Source organism: Camponotus floridanus, unplaced genomic scaffold (genome assembly GCF_003227725.1).
Source record: "Camponotus floridanus strain SB8 unplaced genomic scaffold, Cflo_v7.5 scaffold408, whole genome shotgun sequence".
NCBI lineage: Eukaryota > Metazoa > Arthropoda > Insecta > Hymenoptera > Formicidae > Camponotus > Camponotus floridanus.
Genome location: NW_020229557.1, coordinates 711 through 11,586, shown reverse-complemented (window position 1 = coordinate 11,586; position 10,876 = coordinate 711). Strand labels below are relative to the sequence as shown.

At 28.4% G+C, this 10,876-nt stretch overlaps 1 long non-coding RNA gene across 1 annotated transcript; it reads right to left on the bottom strand.

Moving 5' to 3' along the window:
• Positions 1 to 2,996: 2,996 nt before the first annotated feature.
• Positions 2,997 to 3,779, bottom strand: LOC112638962. The gene is made up of 3 exons (XR_003123232.1): positions 3,683 to 3,779; positions 3,313 to 3,530; positions 2,997 to 3,237 (listed from the first exon to the last, which is right to left on the bottom strand). It is a non-coding gene; the product is annotated as an uncharacterized LOC112638962 (long non-coding RNA).
• Positions 3,780 to 10,876: the final 7,097 nt, after the last annotated feature.

Below are 10,876 nucleotides of genomic sequence, written 5' to 3'. Positions count from 1 at the left end.
GCGAACGCGCGACACTTTATTCGGCACTCCCGATATTCGCTCGCATCCGATAATCATCATCAAGGGCGCAAATAACGCGACGCGACTTCGCTCCATCTTCGCGATCGCGCTATCACTGAACTGTGAAAAATAGCTGTCGCGCACTTTCACCGACATATTATGAAAGTCGCGCGATCATCCTTGGACACTTTCGACACTCTTTCACTCGCGATATTCGTTTAAAAACGGTTAAAAGATGCGAAAAATGCGGACGTTCAACGATCCGTGTAACTACGTATGACTCCGATTCCCGTATGACGCGTATGACGTAGCAGTGACGCGTATGACGTAGCAGTCACGTGCTAACATGGCGGCCGAACCAGTGCGCAGAAACGAAGGCGCAGTGGTTCGGCCGCCATGTTAGCGCGTGACTGCTACGTCATACGCGTCATACGTGAATCGGAGTCATACGTAGTTACACGGATCGTTGAACGTCCGCATTTTTCGCGTCTTTTAACCGTTTTTAAACGAATATCGCGAGTGAAAGAGCGTCGAAAGTGTCCAAGGATGATCGCGCGACTTTCATAATATGTCGGTGAAAGTGCGCGACATCCGTTTTCGACAATTCAGTGATAGCGCGATCGCGAAGATGGAGCGAAGTCGCGTCGCGTTATTTGCGCCTTTGATGATGATTATCGGATGCGAGCGAATATCGAGAGTGCCGAATAAACTGTCGCGCGTTCGCATTGATGATATCGTGTGCATCAAGATCGGAATGGGACGTCCCGAGGCGAGCGACGTTGAGGAGCGGTCTGTGGAACAGCCGGTGAGTAGATTTGATTTATCATATTTGCGTGACAATTCGTGCTCATTCGACGCTTATACAGCATCGCGATGTCCCGAATTACATTCGAACAAATTGGCGCCGTATCATAATTCGATGCGATGCCGTGCAATTCAAATAAAGTCGATCGCGTGAAGATGGTTAGGCTAGAAGCGATTTCAAATTTATTTTATATACGCGCAGTGCTGCACAGCCTATCTCGTAGGGCTGCCAACTGTTAAACGATAAATTTTTTCGATCTAACCTAACCTAACCTAACCTTTCAGTGCTTTGGATGTCGAATGTAAACACAAGCGTATGCTGCCTGGATTTTATCATGCTTTCAAAAATAATATTTAATTATTTCATTAGTGTATTACATTTTATTACGTAGTATATTAATCGTATTAAATGCGACGTACAGTTTTACACATTTTAATGAGAAGCATATAATATAATTGGTTAGGTTAGATTAAATTAAAACAAGCTGCTGTGATTCATTTAACGTAATAGGATTAATTTGACGAATGTGCAGCTATTGAAGTTACATGATATTTGTGGACACATTTTTAAAGTAATCATGAGTGTCTTATCTCATCTTGATTATATGAAATTAAAATATAAAATATTTATGTATTCCACATTAATGTTATTCATTACAAGTACAATATTACTTTTCATATATCTCAATCATATTTCATCGATGAAGCTTTTCATATATCGCAGACAATATGATACTGTGTGTGGAATTTTACACAGGTAATACATGGCACAGCAAAATAATTTGTTCTCAAGTATCATGCGCATTTCTCAAAAATAAATCAAATTAAATTATTTTAAGTAGGATCCAAAAATCACTACATTGCCAGGATTGTATCTTATTATAACTGCAATATTATCACCTTTTAATATTTATATATAACTGCAATATTATCACCTTTAATATTACCTTTATCTTATTTATAATATTTATGATATAAAAGAAAATTGCAACTCTAATGAAACAGAGTGGTGGAATAATTGGTTGATACTTATGCTGGTCTACAATATTTATCCTTTTTTCGTCATTAGATTTTTGGTGCTTTTTTTTATTATACAAATGTTATCTGTAAATATAGTACTTGTAATGTTGCTTCTGTATCACTGTAAGCACACAAAAATGATAGCATTTGCAGGTAATTATGTTATACTTATATATCATAAAGAAGAGAAAATAAAATTAAAGTTGAATACTGAATGTGCTCTAAAGTAAATCTCATCTAAATAAATAAATGCATAAATGTGCGCCCCACATTCCTCATGAAAAAAATACATAATATTAATTTTTATGTATTATTATATTTTTAGATTTTTATTCTTTTAAATTCTCTAGATGCACTTTTCATTTCTCCTCTCTTTCTTTCAAACTACTAAATATAGATCTATCATTTTTAATATAGATCTGTCATTTTTAGTGTACATTATTGCAGTAAGTGGAATAAAGAGCAAATCTTTTGGCACATTTAAAATGTACAGGATAGTTTTATCTGATGCATTTTTTTCAATAGAAATATCTGAAAAAAATGCATACGTTTTTTTTAATCTTAGTCTTTCTAAATAAAAATTAGAATAATAAATTTGCAAAATAATTTGCTTTAATATATTTTTATTGCAAACATATGAAGCAAAAGTGCTCAAGGTGCATCACTATGAAAACATCGATAGAATAAAAAATAGATCGCATACAAAAAAATTAAAATATTTACATTACATATTTGATATTTCTGCAAATATTTCCATTATTTTGAGATTGATTTGTTTCATGATATATTGCAATAATTAAAGTATGATTTCTGATATAATCTGCCATGAGACTGCAGAGAAAGCCAGCTTTAATTCTTTATTTTGTTCAATATTTTTAATAATATAATAATTAAATTAAAGTTCTATGAAAATATGCTTGAAATACTAAATAAAAAAGATTGTTTGTTATGTACAACTTTATACAGTTTAGGTAAACAAAAAATTATTGTTAATAATACATATATAAATTGATAATTAAATAAAACAATTAATTAATTAATCGACACAATCTACGTTTTTTTTAGCTTTATGTCTAACATATACATATATATATATAATATATATATATATATATATGTGTGTGTGTGTGTGTGTGTGTGTGTGTATTTTTATAAATAAAAAATGTTTCTTTCTAATATAAATTAAATAAAAAGTATAATATGCCTTTAAATACTTTATATTCACACCTATTGCAATAAACCAACCAAAGAATGTTTTTACATTCCTCCTTGTACTTTGGCATACATATCCTTTATGCCAATTATCTCGCAACATGCTTTTATTGCATGATGACAAACAAGCCCATTATCCTTCATGAATTTTCTTTACAAATATTTTTATATTCTCAAACTGTGTAAAGAAATCATGTAACACTGAAAAATACAAAGTGATATTAAAAGAGAAGAAATAAATTTTATATTATATAGTATTGACAAGTATTTTCTTACCAGTGTGTTCCTTATATGTAGGAATATACATTAATCTTTGACCAGCCCTATTTTTAATCGTAGGGATGCTTTGGCTTTTGATAACACAAATCCAGCCAATCCATTTCCATTCCCAGTTACTATAAATGAATTGATTTTAGTCTTACGTGCTAAATTACTGGTCATACAAGTTATCATTTTGTTTTCCAAAATCCAGGTTTCAAAACTTTCAAATTTATCTGCAGAAAACAAAGATATTAATTATATAAGATTCTAATATTTAGAACTGAAACATCAAAAAAAAAAAAAATTGAAAATAGACATCATATCACATGATTTTTGTATGTGTGTAATTTAACCATTATAATCCAATAATAGCATAAATATTAACCTTTTCCAATAAGATCTGATTCAATGCTTCTGTCATCCATTGTAACATTCCTCCAACCATATTCCAATGGCGATAATTTTATTTGCATTGGTCTGGTTTTGTCTGACTTTGTGGTAATTCCATAAATCTGACTTTGTGGTAATTCCATAAGTTTTTGCTTTCTTTCAAGATTTACAAGCAGTTTCAGCTGTTGAATTAATTCTTTTCCTCTAAACACAGAAGTGTTCAGACCAGGAAATTGTATTGGAATTTTTCCCATGCCAATAATTTGCTCCTTATTTAGGTCTCTCTTTTCACTACTCTTCTTGCTCTACCTCTGCGTCTTCCTGCATTACTGATACTTGTCACATCCTTTCATAATTCATCTTCAGGTCCTATAGAACAAAAGCACAGTGAAATACAAACTATTTTCTACTGTAAATATAAACTATTATCAAAATGCTATATCCATAAAAGTTCTACTTACTATTCGCAAAGAACATAGAGTTTCTCACATTATTTAATAAAGTGACTATTTTTAATAAATGTGAATGACTGACAAGCAATAAATTAAACAATATTAAACAATAATATATACCTGAAAAAAATTTCATAATTTTATTAGAATTAAATTGATAAATTAATTTTAAATACATATTATATGTTAATTACATATAATGATTTAGAGACAATGATATATTTCATTTGCGTTACCATTGTTTACAGATTGAACATTTTTATCAAAATATTTACAACTCTACAAATATGTAGCATACGACAAGCCATTTTTAAAATCTATAAAACAAACAACAAAATTGTTCATAGTTTTCACTCTGTTTTGTCATAGTCTGCTTTTAGGCGATCTCTGAAAGCAATGCATCCTATAAACAAAAAAATATAAACATGAACTACGTAATCAAATCTACGAATGTTTTCAATGGGTAACATAATTTCGGATTGTATTCCATGCCTCGTACACGAAATGTCGATAACATAAGTAACGCAAAACGTTTGTATATATTAAATAAATTTGTAATATAAATAAGTTTTGTGATCTCTCTCTCTCTCTATCTATTTATCTATCTATCTATCTATCTATCTATCAAGTATAATTATTAAAATATATTACCCGATATTATATTATATTATATATTAATCACATTATCTATCACCACCATCGCCATTATTATATGTAATTTAATATATACTACCGTTTAATTAAAAAAATATTTGCCTCAATTAATTTCAATCAGAAAGAAGAATAAGAAACATTATAGATCACTTGGATAATTCCTAAAGGCAATACGCCCTCTGAAATAAAAACGTGGACATGAACTACGAAGCTAAATAATGAATGTTTTCAGTAGGTAACATTATTTTGGATTGTTCCGTTGTTAACACAAGTATCGATAATGCAAAACGCTAAATTTTTAATACAAATCTAAAGTTTTGGGTGGTCTTTCCCTCTCTGTATTAATAATATAATTAATTATTAGTATATTCCTTGATACAATATATTAATCACACATCATCCATCATCACCATCGCCACCGCCATTTTTACGTGATCTTTATCACAACGGTTCATCATTGAAAATAAATTATAACACAAAAAATATTCTAGTTTATTTTTAAATATTATTTTTAAATATTAAATAATATAAGTATTAAAATTAAAATAAAAAATTGGCTCAAATAATAATAATTAAAAATTAACTAAACAATTGATAACTAAGAGCCAATAAAAAGCGCGATAACTGGAGCACAAGAAAAATCCTTTCTCTTTTAATTATTAATATATTTTAAATTATTAGTATATTTCAAATTACTCGTCACAATACATACAATAAATATGAACGTTTCGGATTATCTTTTAATCTACCTTCAACGTGACATTAATATTATTACACATTCGAAAATATTAGACAATGACATATGAAAAATTATATAAATCAGATGCAGATAGCATTTGTAATATCTGCATGCCGATTATGAAACGATTTATATAATTTCATATTTATTCATATTTATATAATTTTATATGTTATTGTCTAATATTTTTTAATGAGTAATATAATGATACGCCGTTAAATTTCTTTTCTAGATGCAATCGCGATCAACACCGAAAATTATTTATTATAACTATATGATTAATTAACTTTTATAAATAACACATAATTAATATCTATATACAAATCGCGACAAAAATTCTCTATCGCATTTAATCGTAATTTATTCATTTAATCAACTAAGAATTATAGTAACAGAAATCTAAAATAATAAATTATTATTTCGATATGAAATCGATTTTTACGAGCAGAAATTATTTCTTTAGTATTTATAGATATTTATAGAATACAATATATCTGCGATGCTTTATTTTTCAATTATTGAAATATTTTGAATTGTGAGAACGCACAATAAAATAATTGAATCATGAATCTAAACATAATGAAAGACTTCATACATCAATCTTTTAATAAATAATCCTATAATTAAAAAATCTATGTAATCTAAAATACTGTTATATACTTAAATATATTCCATATATACATATATGTATATATTAAAATACGTAAAATATTTCGATGACGAACAAACAATAATCGACCTTGGTGCCGTAATAGCGCGCTAATGTTTATATGCTATAGTCTTGTAAAATGTTTCGATAAAAAAATAATAACACGGTCTTTCGGACTAACTTTTTCGGTTCTATTATTATTCGCGCGTCGACACTCAAAGAGTAAAGTAGTGGTATACAAGACGCTCCGTTAAATCCTTTTCTAGGCGCGATCGCGATCAATATCGAAAAATTATTTGCTGTATTTATTATATTATATTATAATATAAAATATAATATAATATAATACAATATATTTCGATATGACGAACGAACAATAACACGGCGTTCGATCTTGACGTAAACAATAGCGCGCTAGTCATACGGTCTTAGTATCATTCACAAAGCGACACTCAAGCAGTAAAGATCGTAGTGCGAAATATGTCGTATATTCTTATATGTTTATATGCCATAGTCTTGAAAAATGTTTGGGTACAAAAATAATAATAACACGGTCTTTTGGATTAATTTCTTCGGTTCTATTATCATTCGCGCGATGACACTCAAAGAGTAAAGTAGTAGTACAAGACGCTCCGTTAAATTCTTTTCTATACGCGATCGCGATCAATATCGAAAAATTATTTGCTGTATTAAAATATGTAAAATATAATATAATATAATATAATATAATATAATATAATATAATATGATATAATATAATAAAAATACGTATTGTTTACGCCAAGATTGATATTATTATCTGTTTGTCATCGAAATATCCTACGTACGTTAACATATTTATATTACCTTATATTGTAATATAAAATATAATACAATATATTTCGATATGACGAACGAACAATAACACGGCATTCGATTTTGACATAAACAATAGCGCGCTAGTCGTACAACGTATGGCCTTCGTATCATTCATAAAGCGACACTCGAGCAATAAAGATCGTAGCGCGAAATACGTTGTATATTCTTAAATTAATTATTAATTAAACGATTATTGTATCATGACTTTCAATTATATTAAACTTTCGACTATAATCGTATTAATATACATGTATTGCATATATATATCAATAATGAAAACAACAAATTCATTACGCGTAATAATTAGTTTTACAAAATGAATTATTTTGAGTTTTATAAAGAAGATTTATAATTATATATCTATTAATTATATATTATATTATATATAAAATTATATATAACCCTCCCACGGGGTACACCTTGTCGCGGTGGGAGGGCTTAGTACTTGGATGGTGCCTTGAAGTTTATTTTAAATTTTTTAATTTAGAATAAATCTCAAGGAGCCTGAAGAGGAAGCTAAGTACCCTTTCGCGTCGTCGGTGCCATCAACGTGTCGCGGATGGCGGCGTCTCGTTACCGCGTTTTCGCGTTTAGCTTTTTCGCGTCATCGCGTTTTCGTGTTGGACTTTCTCGCAATCCCACTTTCACAAGTGAAACGGGATTTTCGCTCGTATCGAAATCGGAAGTGTCGTTTAAAGTATATATATATATTAAATATATACATCGCGCGACAAAACAGAAAATTTTTAATCGTATCGAATAGTGCGGGAGTGCCGTTCAGTATCGCGCGTAAAATTGCGAAAATAGCGATATAAAAATATCGCTCGTGAGTGCGGGAGTGCCGTTAAGTATCGCGCGTCTAACTGAGAGGAGGAGGAGGCCTAGGAGAGGCATCGGGCTCCGGCAGAACAACCTTCTGGTAAGCAATTTATTTATTTGTAATTATATATTAAATATATTAAATATATATTATATATTAAATATTAAATATATTTATTATAATTTAAATTAAACAATTAATCGCAACAATTAATTTGATTTGTTTATTTATATGATTTAAATAAGAGGGAATTAAAGATAAAGATTTTAAATAAAAGCTATAATCTTGTAAAAATATAAGCTTTTATAAAATTAGTGAAGATAGAGTATTATTAATAAATTCTGTTCTGTTTTTTTTTATTTTATAGAATTATTTTATTAATTTGATTATTATTATACATATCATGTATATATTATATCTCATATATATATATATATATATATATATATATATATATATTATATCGAATATAATTCAATGCATACAATAATAATTTTTTGAAATATTAATTATTTTAAACTCCGCTACAATTTGAATTTTCTCTTTATATGTTATAGATCGACGCAGCAGAACTGATGATCTGAGAGGAGGAGCAGGCCTAGGAGAGGCATCCTGCACCAGCGGAACAACCTGATGGTATTATTATTTGTATATTACCTATTATAAATTGCATTAGTTTAATTCACTTATTCAAATGATTTAATCAAGAAAGATTGAAAGAAAAAGATTTTATATAAATCCTATAAAAAAAGTTTCGATTTAAAAAATAGTTTTTTTACAATTTATAAAATTATTCCATATTTATATATTTGTTTTATATATTATTGCTCGTATCGAATATAAAATTCGTTGTGTACAATAATAATTGAATATAAAAAAAATAAAAAAAAAAAAAAAATATATATATATATATATATAATATATATATATATATATATATATATATATATATATATATACAGGGTGTCCCGAAACTCATAATCAATTTTTCAAAGACAGATTCCTGGAATCATCCAAAGACGATTTTTCCTCAATGAAAATCGAGGCACTTATAATTTTCGAATTATAAGTGATTGGAAATAAGGGGTTTTTCGTAAACCAGGCTTTGTAGAAATAAAATATTAACAAATCACATTCTTCGATTAATTTTAAATAGAGTTTACTTTAGTTGAGTTTTAATTTAAGGCTTAATTGCAAAGATATATGATGACAAAAATCGGGAACATGCAAAAAATGATGGCTTTCATCGACATTTTTGCTGAGGAAAAATCGTCTCCAAATAATCCCATCTGTCTTTGAAAGATTGATTATGAGTTTTGGGACAGCCTGTATATATGTATATATATATATATATATATATATATATATATATAATAAAATATTAATCATTTTAAACACTGCTAATTTGAATTTTATATTTATATGTTATAGACAACGTAGCTTCGAAATCGACTCCGCTGTTGCGCATCAGTGTCGGTGAGTCAAAAACTTTTATTTAATTTTAAGGTAACGGATTTGTGAAGTTTGTAGATGTAGATTGTAGATATAGATTGTAGATAGGTCCGTTACCTTAAAATAAATGGGCTAACAAATTAAACAAATTACATTTAATATATATATATATATGTGTGTGTGTATATATATATATATATTAAGTTTAATACGTATATTAACTTGAATAGTTCTTTTCAATATATAGTAATACAACATCTTAGGAATGTAAATTTAAAATTAAATAAATATGGAAAAAAATTTTAATTTTTTATCAATTCTTTATTACAGTCAGTTATTTATTTGCTTAATAAAGAACATGCTATTAATTTTATTAATATTTCATATAATAATTTATTTCTTTATAACATGCTGATTTTGTTTTAATTTTTCGTAGTCCATCTATTTATGTAGTGTAGCATATCAGAAACTTTGCTTTGACTATTATAAGTCTAAGTTCTTGATTAAGTAAATCATATATAATATTTTAAAAAAATTTGTGAATAAGTAAGTAAATATAAAGAAAAAATACTATGAAAAATATAAAAATGTATGTTAATTTTCAATTAATTTTATTTTATTAATAATTTTGTTACCAAATATTTTTATATATATATATATATATATATATATATATATATATATACGTATATATAAAAAATTTCAATCAATCAATTTTGATGGATTTGGATGACTTAGTATTATATTAGTTAAAGCAAATTATATTAAAATGACAATGGTCGTTACATATTACGACTATAAATGAGCGTAAAATTACGCTCATGCGAAAATAATAACTTGCAACGAAAGGAGTTGTTCTCCTTTATTGACCTTAGAGAGGTCTCTGAACTTTTTGGCTAAAGGTAGCCAAATGAAATATGGTCGTGGTCAGTGAAAGGTAGGTTTAACTGATCCGACGAATTATTTTAAATGAAATAAAGAGGATGATCAAAATATTGGTCAGAAATAAATAAACGAAAAATACATATGTATTTCTACGTGCAATAACACGCAATAAAATAAACACATAAAATAAACGGGTCCGACATAAAATACACGTTAACATTTAAAAAATAAATCAAGACGCGAATAAAAGACGAAAATAAATGGCGACAAAAAAGAAATCGGTTCGCGAATCGTGTTTAGGGCACATTTCCTAAATCTTAGTATCGCGATGCTTGCTGGCTAATCAGCAATAAAAACTGCTACAGTTTTAGAATCGGTAGGGCTGTTGAGATGGATAGGGCTGTTAGGATGGATAGGGCTGTTAGGACCGATAGAACTGTTAAGATCGGTAGGGTTGTTAGGATTTGTAGGATTGTTAGGATCAATGTAGGGTTGTTAGGATGGATAAGGCTGTTAAGATTGATAGGCTTGTTAGGATCGATAGGCCTGTTAAGATCGATAGACCTGTTAGGATCGATAGGCCTGTTAGGATTGATAGGGCTATTAGGATCGATAAGGATTGTTAGGATTATTAGACTGTGAATTGTTAGACTATAGTATTTTATATAGTAAATAAATTA